At 40.6% G+C, this 18,703-nt stretch overlaps 1 protein-coding gene and 1 pseudogene across 1 annotated transcript in view; both read right to left on the bottom strand.

Annotated features, from left to right (window-relative positions):
• The window catches only part of LOC124787617 (bridging integrator 3-like), a 59,530-nt gene that overhangs the window by 34,037 nt on the left and 6,790 nt on the right, over window positions 1–18,703 (bottom strand). The gene's annotated exons all lie outside the window — the stretch shown is intronic.
• Window positions 16,835–16,952, bottom strand: LOC124790824 (annotated as a pseudogene).

The raw sequence follows: 18,703 nt of genomic DNA, 5'->3' as shown, positions 1-18,703 counted from the left end.
AAGCACCTGTGATTGTTTCACTTGGTTTTAAAACCTCATAGTACGCGACACCAAGCTGGTCCCACCAAATGCACAGCATGATCTTGGAGCCGTGAATATTCGGTTTGGCTGTCGACATGGAAGTATGACCGGGATATCCCCATGATTTTTTGCATTTAGGGTTATCGTAATGAACCCAATTTTTGTCCTTGGTCCCAATGCAATGCAGAAATCCCTTCCGTTTTTGCCTCTGAAACAACTGTTCACAAACACACAAATGCCGTTCAACGTCTCTTGGTTTCAGCTTACAAGGGACCCCAAGTTCCTTCTATCTGACTCATGCCCATAGCCTTGAGACGTTTTGAAATGGCTTGCTGTGTCACTACCACTAATTGTGCCAATTATTCTGGAGTTTGATGCAAGTCTTCACTCAGCAAAGTCTCCAATTCTGCATCTTCGAAAACATTCTCTCTTCCACCACTATCCCAATCTATGACATTCAAATCACCCTTCTTGACGCATTGAAACCACTCACGACACATTCTTTCACTAATAGCGTCCTTACCATACGTACTTGAGAGCATTCAATGAGACTCAGCTGCTGTTTTCTTCATACCGAAACAAAACAGTAACACCTCCCACAAATGATGAGAATTAGGCTCGTAAACTGAAATTTTCAATCAAGAATAACTTTATGATGAAGACACAAATCGACTAATGTTTGAATGAGGTTATGTTGACTGAGGTCCAAGCTAACTGCCTGATGTCTGTGATCTGTTTCTTTCGACCACTACTTACCGTTATCGCCACCTATCAGCAAATGGTGGAAGCAAAGTTGTACACATTGTAATTTTACTGAATTACTTCCCTTCTTTAAGCAAACATTAATTCTGTTTGTATTGAGTGTAAGTTTAAGTAAATGCATGATGACCAATCCCTTAGGATTTCATCTGCTATCTATACTAGGAATTCTGATGTTTTATCTGAGATTATAATGTTGCTGTCATCAGCTAAACGATTTTTCTTCCCCACATGTAATACCGTTTGGAAAGCCATAGATGTATATCAGCAACAATACCAGCCCTAAGATGCTTCCCTTAGCGACTCCAATGAAATGTGCTTGGGGTCTGGTAAGTATGTCACTAAAAATTTTGAGTCATCAATAGACAGACTTACAAAAAGAATGAAAGCTTTCTAGCTTCCAGACAATTCCCTTAATTATGTAGAGTTCTCTAGCTCATTAAAGGATTCGTCTGAAAGCTAGCTAGCTTTCATTCTTTCTTGTGCATTCACAGAGGGTGAGATTACTAATAGTTGGGAGCTCCAAAGCCACGCAAGTAATGGGGCCCCTTAGGGATATAGCTGCCACAGAAGGGAAGAAATCCAGTGTGCACTCTGTTGTGCGCATGCTGGGAGGAGTCATTATGGAAGCCATAAAGAACATAGGGTGCAGCCAACTGCAGGTAGTGGCTCATGTCAGTACCAATGATGTGTCACTTTGGATCTGAAGAGATTCTCTCTGGTTATGGATGGCTGGCTGAAGTGGTGGAGACTGCCAGTCTTGCTTACTAGATGAAAGCAGAGCTCACCATCTGCATCGTCATCAACAGGACTGACTGTGGACGTTTGGTACAGAGCTGAATGGAGGGTCTGAATCAGAGGTTCAGACGGTTTTGAGATCATATTGGTTGCTGATTTCTCAACTTGTGTCGTAAGTTGAAGGGGTTTCAGGTTCGAAAAACCAAAGCTCCAAGCCTTAATAGAAAGCATTGAAGCTTAAATCACTTTAGGTACCGAAAGATAGATAGAGCCGGCAGTAAGTTCAGCTGAAATTTTTACAAAGGACCTAACGGTATTCAGAAAGGATGAATTAAATGATAGTAGTGTGTCTATTGCTGTTAGAAGTACTTTGTCTTATAGCAAAACTGAAGTAGGTAGTTCCTGTGAGTTGCTTTGGGTAGAGATTATACTTGACAACCCAAATACCCTAAATTAATAATTGGTTCCTTTTACAGACCCCTGATTCAGATGATTCAGCAGCTGAACAGCTCAAAGATAACTTTAATATCATCTCCAACAGGTATGCCAATCATTCATTGGTGGTGACTTCAAACTACCATCAATAAGCTGGAGAAAATACATGTTCAAAGCTGATGGTAGGTATAAAATTGTACTAAACGCTTTCTACGAAAATTATTTTGAGCATTTAGTTCACGAGCTCACTATAAGTGTAAATGGTCATAAAAACATACTTGACCTCTTAGCAACAAACAACCCTGAGGAAGTATGGAGCATCGTGACACATACTGGGATTAGTGACCACAGGGTCACTGTAATGAGACTGCCCACTGCACTATCCAAATCCACCACAAGTAGACAAAATATATCCAAAATTCAAGTGATGCCTTTCTAAGATGTTCTCCATACCTTCCCAATTCACTATGTAAGTGAAAACCACATGTGCCTTAAATTCAAAGAAATAGTATTCTTCAGCAACTGAGAGATATACCAAATAAACTAATAAAAGATGGTACTCATCCCCCTTGTACACAAAACAAAAGCAATGAAAAAAGCTTGCCAAATTTTAAAAAATATAAAATCTCCAAGATTGCTAATGCTTTACTGAAACTAAAAACTTAGCATGGACTTCAATGGGTACACCAGCAGTAACCCACAATCAATAGCTTCACTGCGCAATACTAATAGTAATATTACCAATGACAGCACCAATACAACAGTGTTTTTAAACACAGTTTTCCAAAATTCTCTCACAAAAAAGATGAAGCAAATATTCCCGAATTTGAATCAAGAACACCTGCCAACACTAGTAATTTTGGAGTAGATATCCTTGGTGCATAGTATCTTAAATAACATAATAAAGGCAAGTCTTCTGGTCCATATAGCATACCAATAACCTTCCTTTCAAAGTATGCTGATACAACAGTCCCATACTGAGGAATCATATACAACCATTCACTTGACAAAAGATCCAAAGCAAAAGGTTGGAAAGTTGCACAGTTCACATCAGTACCTACTCAAGATAGAAAATCAGAGTAATTATGAATTACAGACCCATATCACTGACTTCAAATTGCAATAGGCTTCTGGAATGCATATTGTGTTCTTGGAATGTATACTGTGTGTAAAATTGAATTACTTCGAAGGTAATGCTCTACTGACACAGTAGCACAGATTCAGAAAATATCATTCTTGTGAACCACAACTAGCTCCTTATTCGTACGAAGTAACAAGTGCTACTGACAGGGGATCTCAAACTGATTCCATATTTCTAGATTTGCAGAATGCTTCTGACACCATGCCTCACAAGAGACTTCTCATCAAACTGCATGCCTACAGAGTACCATTTCAGTTGTGCGATCCAATACATGATTTCCTGTCAAAAAAGTCACAGTACATAGTAATTTAGGGAAAACCATAGAGCAAAACAGAAGTGATATCTGGCATTTCCCAAGGAAATACTACAGGTCTCCCTCCACTTTTCCTGATCAATATAAATGATTTAGGAGACACTCTGAGCAGCCCTCTTAGATTGTTTACAGATGATGCTGTCATTTATCAACATCGAAAATCATCAGAAGATCAAAACCATTGCAAAATGACATAGATACAATATCGGTATGGTGCAAGAAGTGGCAATTGTTTCTAAATAAGGAAGTGTGAAATCATCCACATAAGTATAGAAAAATATCCATTAAGGCTGTCAATTCAACTACAAACCTTGGAATTACAATTACGAACAACTTAAATTGGAACGGTCATATATATAATGTTGGGGAGGAGGTGAACCAAAGTCTGTGTTTTATTGGCAGAACACTCAGAAGATGTAACAGATCTACTAAAGACACTGACTACAGTACACTCATCCATCCTCTGCTCGAGTGCTGCTGAGCAGTGTGGGATCCTTACCATATAGGATCAACTGAGGCCGTCAAAATAGTCCAAAGCAGGCAGCTCATTTTGTATTATCACTTAATAGGGGAGAGAGTGACATGGATGTGATAAGCAAGTTGAAGGGGCAGTCATTGAAACAAAGGCATTTTTCGTTGCAGTAAGATCTTTTCACAAAATTTCTACCACTAACTTTCTCCTCTCAATAAGAAAATATTTTCTTGTCACCAACCTACATGGTGAGAAATGATAGTTCTAATGGAATAAGAGAAGACAGAGCTAATACAGAAAGATTTAAGTGTTCATTATTCAAGTAATTTATTACGCTGTCTTTCACCACGGATTTTATCATTGTTGAGAATGATAAAGGGAGAGAAAAGGACATGTTATTTTCTATATATTTTACATCACCTTCATTTGTTACAGACAGAGCCCTTGCCTGTTTCTGATACTTGGAAAGTTACCTCAGCTGTAAGACTCAAATGGCTAAAACCTATATCAGAGCCAGCGGCAGTCATGGCAGTGTTTCTATATTGCACTTAGGTTCGTAACACATCAGTTTCATGTAGCCATGGGATGATACTTTTAGACTCTTTTTCCAAGTATGCCACAAATTACAAGATTGTGGTTAAGTCGGGACCTAGCAGCATAGCTAAAACTTAAATCAATAAGATTCATTGTCAAAATATTTATCTCTTTCTTCTGAATGTGTTACAATTTTGGAGATTCGTGATATACTGATGTGATCACTGGCCTCTCAATGGCTATGTAGACACAACAGCTGAAACACCCCCTTTCCTTTCATAACACCTCATTTCAAGCACTGACAACAATGCAGCACAAAACACTTAAATATGCCAATGACCCTGATCTAGGCTTTTACCAACTCATATACACTACAAAAAAAAGTATCATTTTTTTTCAAAATCCCGTAACTGTCTTCCATTTCGACGCATAAGACTCCTGCTACCTTCCTCTACTTCAGTGACCCTACAGATATAAAGGTGTCAACAGATGCAAAAAAAGGCCGCAGCCCATAGGTTTATGTTAGGTGTAAGGTGCGTTAATGATGTCACATTGGTACCAACTTTCACCACAATTCTGCCTAACACCACCATGGACGTGTCACCCCATGGGAAGGTCATCACAAACCCTCTTACCCACATTTCACCTCTTCTTTTGATGCTTCCATGATGGAGACCAGAACTGTGACACCCAGGATTGAAATCATGCAGCTTTCTTCCAAACACACCACCACTCTAAATTGATACAAAAAGCCTCCACACATTTGGTGATCAAAAACTAAAGGTCAGTGTCGATGAGCAACAGGATGATGTTCTTGACAGTGTTCGACACTACTAACACCACTTCCTCCCCCATCCTGACAATTCAACCCTATTTTAAAGACACTGTGATATTGCAACCCCATTGAACATGATCTGACCCCTCTGGAGTGTAACGCAACCCCAGTTTTTGCTCTGGTGTACATGGTGGAATCTCTAGGGATGGTTCAAACCATTCGACGAAATCTGAATGAGACCCAGAGCAGCAAAGAGTATTTATGCTTTTCATGTCTCCTGTAACATACAGGGTTGCAACATTGTCAGGCGTGCGAATAACATAGCGAAGGGTCCCTCTAACACCTCCCAGGTTGGCAACACTCAGTGTGACCCACACACCTTTGTTGAGCATGTCAAAAATGTATAAAGCATGTCATTTGGGTTGCCTGCTCTCAGGTGCTAAAGCAGACAATCCTAACCAGACAATGCCTGAAGGGAGGCAACACCTTCTACACCCATTAGATGGAGTTGCCTGCCCTGACTGAAAAATACATCGGGATTCAACACCCCAAGGGAAGGGATAGTACCGTTAACACCCTTTATGCCATCTCCTGAGGGCTTCTTGTCTCGAATGTGAGAGGCGGTGTGTCTGAAACTTTTTTCTTGGTCACCCATGAGAAAACTACACGATTTCAATGCTGGGTGTTGCAGTTCTGATCTCCATTGCAAAGGCCTCAAAAGGAGGGGCAAAATGTAGGTAACAGGGGGTGTGACAACCTCTTTCCATCATGTGATGTGTCCATGATGGTTTTGGGCAGACTTTTGGTGAAATTTGATACCAATGTGACATCATTAACCCACCTTACACCTAACATTATAAAATATATATATATATATATATATATATATATATATATATATATATATATATATATATATATATATATATATATATATATATATATATAAAAAAACAAAGTTGATGTGACTTACCATACGAAAGCGCTGGCAGGTCGATAGAAACACATACATACACACAAAATTCTAGCTTTCGCAACCAATGGTTGCATCGTCAGGAAAGAGGGAAGGAGAGGGAAAGACGAAAGGATGTGGGTTTCAAGGGAGAGCGTAAGGAGTCATTCCAATCCCGGGAGTGGAAAGACTTACCTTAGGGGGAAAAAAGGACAGGTATACACTCGCACACACACACATATCCATCTGCACATACACAGACACAAGCACACATTTGTAAAGGCAAAGAGTTTGGGCAGAGATGTCAGTCGAGGCGGAAGTACAGAGGCAAATATGCAAATATGTTGTTGAAAGACAGGTGAGGTATGAGCGGCGGCAACTTGAAATTAGCGGAGGTTGAGGCTTGGCAGATAACGAGAAGAGAGGATATACTGAAGGGCAAGTTCCCATCTCCGGAGTTCTGACAAGTTGGTGTTAGTGGGAAGTATCCAGATAACCCGGACGGTGTAACACTGTGCCAAGATGTGCTGACCGTGCACCAAGGCATGTTTAGCCACAGGGTGATCCTCATTACCAACAAACACTGTCTGCCTGTGTCCATTCATGCGAATGGACAGTTTGTTGCTCTGTACTTTGTTTGTTGCCTCTGTACTTCCGCCTCGACTGACATCTCTGCCCAAATTCTTTGCCTTTACAAATGTCTGCTTGTGTCTGTGTATGTGCGGATGGATATGTGTGTGTGTGTGTGTGTGTGTGTGTGTGTGTGTGTGTGTGTGTGTGTATACCTGTCCTTTTTTCCCCCCCAAGGTAAGTCTTTCCGCTCCTGGGATTGGAATGACTCCGTACCCTCTCCCTTAAAACCCACATCCTTTCGTCTTTCCCTCTCCTTCCCTCTTTCCTGACAAAGCAACCATTGGTTGCGAAAACTAGAATTTTGTGTGTATGTTTGTGTTTCTATCGACCTGCCAGCGCTTTCGTATGGTAAGTCACACCATCTTTGTTTTTAAATATATTTTTCCCGCGTGGAATGTTTCCCTCTATTATATTCATATCATTAATTTGAACCCAACAATCACGTTTGTTATTGTCACTGTTGCATTTCGAAATCTTTTCTGTCATCTTATTTTGTCTTTCTTTTTTTTGCCAGTAGGTTCACTTTGTATTCACCTTCTCCTTTTTACCGTAATCTACATACAATACAATTTTATCCCGCCTATATATACTCAATAATACGTAACCCACTTCCAAACCATAACCAAAAAAAAAAATTTATTATTTTTTTTCCGCTTTCAACACTACCGCCGCTATAAAATCCACCGTTTCTAGTTCACAAACAGTACCTTTCACCTATTAAACAACCATTTCGGCTAGTTCTAATAACTTTCGCTTTATTTCCATTTCCGTTTTTTCACACATTATTGATCTTTTTTAGCCGCTTCCCACAGGTTTTAACGTCATTATTTCTTCGTCAGACAATTGTTAGCCTCATTCTCATAATCTGCCACCACAAAACCACTCCTTTTAATACATTTACACGTAGTTTTTTCGAAATTTTCCCGAATTTCTCCACCCTTTAACGTGTTTTGGCGGCAACACAACCACCTAACCTTTATGCACATCGTTGTCTACCAACCCAAGTTCACCACAGGATCAACACAACCAACACTTTTACGCCTTTTTTCACACCGGATCTCCAGTTGCTTTCTAGTTCACCTTTATCTCTCCCCATATATATATATACTTTTTTTCATTTTCATTTCAGCCTCATGTTACACTTTCCACCTTCTAATACCATGTTACCCTCACAACACCCCCGCAAAGACCCCATTAAGTTTTATTTACATTCTCTCCGCAAACATGTCTTCGCCCTAGCCAGATTATGCTCCCATATTTTATTTTCTCAGGCTTGTCTGACATTTGGCATTACCCCCAAAGGCCTCACACTTAAAGTTCCCATCTCTGCCTGTAACCCTTCTTTCCATCAGTCCCTATACCAGTTCCAAACTGAACAATCCATTGGCCTCACCCACCTAATCCTTCACCTACACATCAACTCAGCCAATGAACACACCCGTCACCTCCTATCCTTAATAAAAGTCCTCAATCTTTCCTCTCCCACATCCACACCGGCTGTTCAAAGCATCCTCCTACAGGCCAACCGCAAATTAGAAGAGCATGCCACCCTCCACCTCAAAAAATTATCTCATCTCCTGGTTTCCCACCTCCGGAAAGGCAACTCACTCACCCTTCACAACCTTTCCAGCAAACCTCAACCTCCTCTCACTGCACACAAACCCAGTCTCTCCCATCTACTCAATCTCCCACTTCCAGCTCCACTCCCTCCAAAACCTCAAAATTCCAATCAACACAATCTGGAACCACAACACCCCAATTCAGTAGTTAACCTTTCCTCCAAACCTCTCTCCCAATCCGAAACCTCTGTCCTATCCAAAGGCCTCACCTTCAGCCCCACTCCCAGATTCAACCAAACAGCCCTCGTCAAAGTTTTACTGTCCTACACTAGTACTCTCTGCTGGAAATATCACTTTGCCATGAAGAAAAATGATCCTAATCCTACTCCTAATGATCCAACTCCCCAAGACACTATCCAAATTGAACCCTGCCTGGAACAGTTCCATCCTCCGTCACAGCGGGACCCACCTCCTCTTCCTCAAAATCACCCTCTCCAAACCTTTCAGGAATTTCTGACTTCCAGCCTTGCTTCTCAATCCTCCTTAAGAAACCTTAATCTTACTCCCAACATCACCACTGCTGAAGCCCAAGCTATCCGTGATCTGAAGGCTGACCGATCCATCGTCATTCTTCCGGCAGACAAGGGTTCCACAACCGTGGTACTTGATCGTCGGGAGTATGTGGCTGAGGGACTGCGTCAGCTTTCAGACAACACCACATACAAAGTTTGCCAAGGTAATCCCATTCCTGATGTCCAGGCGGAGCTTCAAGGAATCCTCAGAAACTTAGGCCCCCTACAAAACCTTTCACCTGACTCCATCAACCTCCTGACCCCACCGACACCCCGCACCCCTACCTTCTACCTTCTTCCTAAAATTCACAAACCCAATCATCCCGGCCGCCCCATTGTAGCTGGTTACCAAGCCCCCACAGAACGTATCTCTGCCTACGTAGATCAACACCTTCAACCCATTACATGCAGTCTCCCATCCTTCATCAAAGACACCAACCACTTTCTCAAACGCCTGGAATCCTTACCCAATCTATTACCCGGGGAAACCATCCTTGTAACCATTGATGCCACTTCCTTATACACAAATATTCCACACGTCCAGGGCCTCGCTGCGATGGAGCGCTTCCTTTCACGCCGATCACCTGTCACCCTACCTAAAACCTCTTTCCTCATTACTTTAGCCAGCTTCATCCTGACCCACAACTTCTTCGCTTTTGAAGGCCAGACATACCAACAATTAAAGGGAACAACCATGGGTACCAGGATGGCCCCCTTGTACGCCAACCTATTCATGGGTCACTTAGAGGAAGCCTTCTTGGTTACCCAGGCCTGCCAACCCAAAGTTTGGTACAGATTTATTGATGACATCTTCATGATCTGGACTCACAGTGAAGAAGAACTCCAGAATTTCCTCTCCAACCTCAACGCCTTTGGTTCCATCAGATTCACCTGGTCCTATTCCAAATCCCATGCCACTTTCCTTGACGTTGACCTCCATCTGTCCAATGGCCAGCTTCACACGTCCGTCCACATCAAACCCACCAACAAGCAACAGTACCTCCATTATGACAGCTGCCACCCATTCCACATCAAACGGTCCCTTCCCTATAGCCTAGGTCTTCGTGGCAAACGAATCTGCTCTAGTCCGGAAACCCTGAACCATTACACCAACAACCTGAAAACAGCTTTCACATCCCACAACTACCCTCCCGACCTGGTGCAGAAGCAAATAACCAGAGCCACTTCCTCATCCCCTCAAACCCAGAACCTCCCACAGAAGAACCACAAAAGTGCCCCACTTGTGACAGGATACTTTCCGGGACTGGATCAGACTCTGAATGTGGCTCTCCAGCAGGGATACGACTTCCTCGAATCCTGCCCTGAAATGAGATCCATCCTTCATGAAATCCTCCCCACTCCACCAAGAGTGTCTTTCCGCCGTCCACCTAACCTTCGTAACCTCTTAGTTCATCCCTATGAAATACCCAAACCAACTTCCTTACCCTCTGGCTCCTACACTTGTAACCGCCCCCAGAGTAAAACCTGTCCAATGCACCCTCCCACCATCACCTACTCCAGTCCTGTAACCCGGAATGGGTACACGATCAAAGGCAGAGCCACGTGTGAAAGCACCCACGTGGTTTACCAACTGACCTGCCTACTCTGTGAAGCTTTCTATGTGGGAATAACCAGCAACAAACTGTCCATTCGCATGAATGGACACAGGCAGACAGTGTTTGTTGGTAATGAGGATTACCCTGTGGCTAAACATGCCTTGGTGTACGGCCAGCACATCTTGGCACAGTGTTACACCGTCCAGGTTATCTGGATACTTCCCACTAACACCAACTTGTCAGAACTCCGGAGATGGGAACTTGCCCTTCAGTATATCCTCTCTTCTCGTTATCTGCCAAGCCTCAACCTCCGCTAATTTCAAGTTGCTGCCACTCATACCTCACCTGTCTTTCAACAACATCTTTGCCTCTGTACTTCCGCCTCGACTGACATCTCTGCCCAAACTCTTTGCCTTTACAAATGTCTGCTTGTGTCTATGTATATGCGGATGGATATGTGTGTGTGTGTGTGTGTGTGTGTGTGTGTGTGTGTGTGTGTGTGTGTGTGTGCGCGCGAGAGAGTGTATACCTGTCCTTTTTTCCCCCTAAGGTAAGTCTTTCCGCTCCCAGGATTGGAATGACTCCTTACCCTCTCCCTTAAAACCCACGTCCTTTCGTCTTTCCCTCTCCTTCCCTCTTTCCTGACGAAGCAACCATTGGTTGAGAAAGCTAGAATTTTGTGTGTATGTACGTGTTTGTTTGTGTGTTTCTATCGACCTGCCAGCGCTTTCGTAATATATTTTTTTTATTTTTATTTTTTTTTTTTTTTTTTTTGCAGTATGACTCAAAGGTGCCTACAACCTTCCTTTGTTGTGGTACACAAGTGTGGTACCATGTGACAACACTCTTGGATCCAGTTATATATAAAAACAAAGATGATGTGACTTACCATGGAAGCGCTGGCAGGTCGATAGAAACACAAACAGACTTATGGTAAGTCACATCATCTTCATCATCATCATCATCATCATCTTTGTTTTTAAATATATTTTTCCCGCGTGGAATGTTTCCCTCTATTATATATATAATGGAAGGAAACATTCCACGTGGGAAAAATTATATATAAAAACAAAGATGAGGTGACTTACCGAACAAAAGCGCTGGCAGGTCGATAGATACACAAACAAACACAAACATACACACAAAATTCAAGCTTTCGCAACAAACTGTTGCCTCATTAGGAAAGAGGGAAGGAGAGGGGAAGACGGAAGGAAGTGGGTTTTAAGGGAGAGGGTAAGGAGTCATTCCAATCCCGGGAGCGGAAAGACTTACCTTAGGGGGAAAAAAGGACAGGTATACACTAGCACACACGCACATATCCATCCACACATACAGACACAAGCAGAACATTCCACATGGGAAAAATATATCTAAAAACAAAGATGATGTGGCTTACCAACTGAAAGCGCTGGTAGGTCGATAGACACACACAAACAAACACAAACATACACACAAAATTCTAGCTTTCACAACCAACGGTTGCTTCATCAGGAAAGAGGGAAGGAGAGGGAAAGACGAAAAGATGTGGGTTTTAAGGGAGAGGGTAAGGAGTCATTCCAATCCCGGGAGCGGAAGGACTTACCTTGGGGGGAAAAAAGGACAGGTATACACTCGCACACACACACATATCCAACCGCACATACACAGACACAAGCACACATTTGTAAAGGCAAAGAGTTTGGGCAGAGATGTCAGTCGAGGCGGAAGTACAGAGGCAAAGATGTTGTTGAATGACAGGTGAAGTATGAGCGGCGGCAACTTGAAATTAATGGAGGTTGAGGCCTGGTGGATAACGAGAAGAGAGGATATACTGAAGGGCAAGTTCCCATCTCCGGAGTTCTGACAGGTTGGTGTTAGTGGGAAGTATCCAGATAACCCGGACGGTGTAACACTGTGCCAAGATGTGCTGGCCGTGCACCAAGGCATGTTTAGGCATGCAGACATTTCTGCTTGTGTCTGTGTATGTGCGGATGGATATGTGTGTGTGTGCGGTGTATACCTGTCCCTTTTTCCCCCTAAGGTAAGTCTTTCTGCTCCCGGGATTGGAATGACTCCTTACCCTCTCCCTTAAAACCCACATCCTTTTGTCTTTCCCTCTCCTTCCCTCTTTCCTGACGAAGCAATCGTTGGTTGCGAAAGCTTGAATTTTGTGTGTCTATCGAACTGCCAGCGCTTTCGTTTGGTAAGTCATTTCATCTTTGTTTTTTTAATATATATATATATATATATATATATATATATATATATATATATATATATATTTGTCACTGGATCCAAGAGTGTTGTCACATGGTACCACGCTTTTGTACCACAACAAAGGAAGGTTGTAGGCACCTTTGAGTCATACTGCAAACTTATACTTTGCGATGGGAGACAGTCATGAGGTTTTGAAAAAGTGTTACTTTTTTTGCACTGTGTATTACACCAGTTGGCCATCTATTAAGACAAAGGACTTCTGAACACAATCGTAGAGGGATATGTCGAGGGAAAAAGACCAAGAGGAAAACCACGACTGAGGTACATGGATCAAATCGTGAAAGATGTGGGATGTAACACCTATAAAGAAATGAAGAGAAAAGCTGAAAGACGCACAGAATGGAGACAAGCTGCCATTGTAGCTGTTGCAAACCAATCCTTGGATTGACCACTACAGAAGAAGATTATACCAGTTAAAGAGGCTTGTATACTGCCAATAGATTCTTTATATTCACAGGCTAGCCCTTCACCTATGCTTGCTGCCTTCTTATTTTATAATTTTTATACTGTTTTCCTGACCTCATACTCTCTGGGAGGTTACATCATTGTGCTAGCCACACAATTTTTTTACGGGGACAATATTTAATTTTGTGAATTCTCATTTTGGTGTTATTTCTGCTGTACCTTAAAACCATTCATTCCCAAAATTTGTTATTTTCTATGGATCATTTATCAACATACCATTGTAATTGTATGAGTAAATTATTGTGATTTAGTTTCTTTGTTCCTGTTTCTTGGTTTGCAATCTTCTGCACTATTTTGCTTTTTATCCTGAGTATTTGCTCCTGTTTTGTCATTAGCTACTATTTTCTTCCCATAAATCTTTTTGTATCTTTGATAATAGTTTAGAAACTCTGGATCACTGTGGGTTTATCTTATGGAACAGAGATATTTTATGGTCTTTCTTATACCTTCTGTTATCTACTTCATTTCACTGGATATTCCTATCGGTGTAGATACTTTTGAAAATAACTATTCAAAGTTTAGTTTAAATATCATACAGAACCTGGGACAAATTTACATCTGCATTTTTCTGTATATATTTCATCCTGGATTTGGTTTAATAACTTGACAAACCTGAATTTTGTGTTTTGAAGGATATCTTTTTTAGACCTGCAGTATGGTGGGCCTAAATTGACATAAATGATCATACAGTCCCAGATCTTTTACATGAACCACATAGTGTTCCCTGTGTATATCTGTAACAATGTGATCAATATCAATTAGTGATCCTACAGTTTTTGTTATCCTTGTTGCACTGTTGGCCAACCAAGACATGCCAAAGCTATGAACGATGTTTGAGAGACTGCTGCTGCTTTTATCTATGATATTTGTTTATATTTATGTCTCCACATATGACAGTTTTGTTCTTGGGAATTGAAATTTTGTCCAGAACTTTCATTAATTTAGTTGAAACAAGTGTCAAGTCTCGGGCATGGGAAAGGGAAATGATTTTGAAAAATTTTGACTCTGACTTGAAGTAAGTATTAGTTTTGTAAATTTAAACAGGGTATTTTTGCAGTTTTAAGACATAACAGGTCTGAAACACAAAATCTGCTCTTGGATTCATTAATCAGTTGATTCTAAATGATACAATAATAAGTTTACATTTATCTCATGTGTTCAGATTTACTCCATTAGGTCAGGAGCAGACAGAATCCCGGTCACAAAGTGTCGACTGGGCATGGATTATCAGCATGAGTAACTGTAAACCAATATTGTTCTCTGACTTATGAACATCTTCCTGAATGATTATAACAGTATTTTTATCAAATAAAATTAAAACTGAGGAGTAGGTAACATAATCCTTGTCAACATACATAAACAAAACACAAAAATATGTGGATAGCCCTCGAAGAAATCAATGTAATTTTGAAAATGAATTTAATCTGGTATTAACATTTTTGGAGAGATGGTACTGGTAAAACAGCTAAATCATTTCAAGTATACCTTCTTGCTGTGCTTGAAGTATTGACTTATTTCAGTTCACAGGTTTGAAGCCCTTAACTTTTTATTTCCTGCATCAAAGCTGCATAGGTGTAGTTGACAAATTTTCCTTTCCCAGAAAGAATTCTGACCATTACAAAGAGTCCTGTTTTAACTGAAGACTGAGTTAGGATAGAATAATCAACCTGATCCCAATCATCTGTGTCAAAAACTTCAAGTTCATAATCAAACACTGGCAACTGCTCCTTAACTTCAGTCGTCACTCGGTTCTATTTTTCTCTTCTTATTGGTCTTAATCCTCTTTTTTTCCCTGTTCCTCCTCTTCATCTTCTCCCAGGTGGCATAAAACTTTTGTATTTGTTAACACTTTTCCATACTGAAGATGTTGAAAATTAGGATTGATTTTTCTTATGGTGTGAGTGGAAGCTGATTTCTTGCCATTTTAGACAGTTTTGCAGAACAAATCTACAAGATTTTTAGAATTGAAAACGGACATGTCTTTGATAGGTTGAACTATTACATGAGCTAGCCCTACATCATGAATGGGCGAAGGAGGCAGATGGGGTCTGCCCAACAGTGATGTTTCCAGCGAATTGACAAATGAAATGCTGGGAGAGGCAGACTGTGTGCTATGAAGAAAATGTCTGTATTTTATAAATCCTTACAGTCAAATAAATCTGGAAAAAAATCCAGCAGTAGGAATCCATGGTTAATGTTTTCAGATGTTGGTGCAGTTGACAAAATTTGACCAAGGATGTTCACCAACTACTACTACTACTACTACTACTACTACTACCACCACTATTATTACTATTATTATTATTATTATTGCAAACATTGCTCTATTTTACCCATTTGCTGTTTATGAAATCATAGACTGGCATGGCTAGCATCCCTGTCAAATATCAAAACAGCACTCTGGCTGGATAACTGGTGATTTGTTATGACATTTTTGTGTGTGAGAACCACTGATGAAACTGAAGCTCCTCCATCCACCCACTCGTTGAAGCAGCAAAAAGTTACCTTGGATAGGCATTATACTGCACCACCCCTGTACATGATCAATGGTGGCAAGTTGCAATCTGTAGTAATGTAGGCTATTAAAGTTGTTGATTTCCTACACGACCCACCAGACACCTTAATCAGTAGCTTTCCCTGCTTCCCAAGAGCTCTTATCCTGGACGGGATCACAGCTAAACCCAGACTTGTCACAATTGCAGACAAAGTACGATTTTTGGTCATCTTTTAGTGCATACATTTCATAGAAATTATTTAGTTCACTATAGAGGCGATGAATCACAAACGGATCTCTAGCATTCACAAGGGACACCGTAAGCCACTCTTGCTTCCCTATATTTTTAATTGGATTTATAACATCATTCACTGCCCTTCACACATCATTTACAGTGTAATTCTTATCTGGATGCTTTTTAATGTAAATCCTTGACATTTTTAGAACCTGACACAGAACAATAATATCATATTGTTTTGCAATCTCCACTCAGCATCTGTGCCCAGTTATCCCACTTCAAAATTTTTTGGTAAAATGTTAACATGCAATGGTTCTTATTAAGCTTGAAATTAAGTTATTTTATTATTATCTTGTTTGGGAATGATATAAAAAAACTTAACAGACCATAAATGCGTTTAACTTGCCAACAAATCAAGGAAACAAAACACAATTTTCATTCTTATAAAACCTGGATCTAACAAATTGTTAGAACATAGCAACATAAAAAGCTCAACAATTAATAACATTCAACAATAAAAACGAGAGGGTAGTGGTGTTAGAATAAAAAATGATGGCTGGAAACAATGCTGCCAACAATTACACCAAATGTTTCTCCACCAAAATTTTCTACCTACTGTTTCCCATGAACCCTTGTTTACAAATGCCCCACCTGGCCCTATCTCACCACTAGGTGATCAGTCAAGACAAAGAATGAGTATTACTTTTTGTAAATCCCATATCTGTACTTAGCACTATCTTCAGGCCACATTGGGACCATCTGACCGCTGTATCTTACTCAGCTCAGGATGCGGATAGGAGGGGCATGTGATCAGCACACCGCTCTCCCGGTCGTTATGATGGTTTTCTGTGACCAGAGCCGCTATTATTCGGTCGCGTAGCGTCTCAACTGGCATCACAAGGCTGAGTGCACCCCGAAAAATGGCAATAGCGCATGGCGGCCCAGATGGCCATCCATCCCAGTACTGGCCACGTCCAACAGCGCTTAACTTCGGTGATCTGACGGGAACTGGTATATCCACTGCGGCAAGGCCGTTGCCAATATCTGTGCTTAAATATCAGATATTTCAAAATTTTTCATCACCAACTGTGGTATGGTTATGCCCAAGTTTAAACTGTGTTCTCTTTTTGATACACATACACTGTCTAACTATATGTCTGGGATTAGCCCAGATAGTCCTAGTTCTTTAGTGCTGTTTGAGGTTACAACAATATGTGAAGTCTGATAATTTTATAACTCGTTAGAACTATTTTTTTAAATGTTTGATTGAACTGTCTGACAGTGCATTTTTGAACATTCTCTTACGACTGTGCCTCAGTCAGCCGACCTTGGAGTAAGCACTCGTGTTAATGGGGAGAGGGGGCCACCAAGTTCCGCCACAACTTTTTGATCACACACTTTTTTTCATTTTATTTTATCAGTTTTCTTCATCATCATTTAGCTCTGGACTAAATAAGAGTGTCTAATTTTAACCTGCAACAGGAACAGAAATTTTTGAAATAGCGTAATGATGGTAACAGTGAATGTAGCAGTAATGATGGATAGCTCAAACAGAAGCAACGGAAACTTGTTCTGGATTCTGTAAGATATTTCAGTTTGGAGGAAGGAATTAATACTTTTAAGTTTCGATGAAGGTGAAACTGGTCAAATTTTGAGTCTGTACCTTTCACAGAGTATGAAAAAAATATAAACTCAAAGAAAAGTTGGTTTATTATACTGATAACGCCAACATTAATTCTGATGGTGTGAAGAGAAAGTGGAATGAAAATCTTTTCACAGACATTCCAAGTGATTAAGACAGATGTACAGGGTGATTATAATTAAAGTTAAATTTTCAAAATGCTGAAGAAATAACACCACTGGTCAGAATTACATCAAATTGCAATGGAATATTATCGGAGAGGGCAGAAAATGTATGGCGGAAGAAAAAAAAAATAGTGTGAAAATGGATCTACATATGGCGCTGTATATGTCAGAATTCATAAATGAAAACACCCGTCATGTGCACGACCCATTGAAGTTAGTATAAACACGCCGGATACACGAATTTTCCTCCTTTCACGTCTGTGACAGTCGCCATGACTGTCTCAATGCAGGATCACGCTCTGTTTGTAAAGCTGTATTACAAGAATGATGACTGTACACACATCACTCTGCTGAAGTTCCGGACACTGAAGGGTTTGAAAAATGGAACTGGTTCGATGACTGCCACCAGTCTGGAGAAAATTATTCAGAAATTCGAATAGATGGGTACTTTTGGTGTGCAACCTGGTAGAGGGAGGAAATGAATTGATTCGACATCAGCAGAGGCAGTGACCACAACAATGCAGGAGGAGACAAGTGGTGGTGTGCAAACATGTAATGCACGGAGAATTGCCTGAACATTGGACATATCTGTGAGCGTGGTGTGTAAAATCGTATGAAATATCCTTCTTTGCTATCCATTCAAAATTACCCATGTGCACGAGTTGCTTCCTGTTGACCTGTGGGTCAATCCATTTCAAATCACCCAGGCGATGTTGCTCAACATTTTTGATTTTCTTGATTTTTTTTTATCATGACTTCCATGTAGACAAGACATTCACAAAACACTGTTTTAAAAATTTTTATAAGTCATAGTTTTTTTCTGGCAGCCGTTTTTACAATGTCGTTTGGGCAAATTTTAGTGGAAATCAATGTTTGCGGAAAGTTTAATTGCCACGTTATTTTAAAAGATATCAGAATAATTCAAAAACCAGTGTGCTCAGTATGAAATGAACTTCACGCATATTTTTTTTTTTAGTTTTTCTA

This window comes from Schistocerca piceifrons, chromosome 3 (assembly GCF_021461385.2).
Source record: "Schistocerca piceifrons isolate TAMUIC-IGC-003096 chromosome 3, iqSchPice1.1, whole genome shotgun sequence".
Classification (NCBI taxonomy): Eukaryota; Metazoa; Arthropoda; class Insecta; order Orthoptera; family Acrididae; genus Schistocerca; species Schistocerca piceifrons.
Note: the sequence above shows the minus strand (reverse complement) of the source record. Positions and strands in the feature narration are given on the sequence as shown.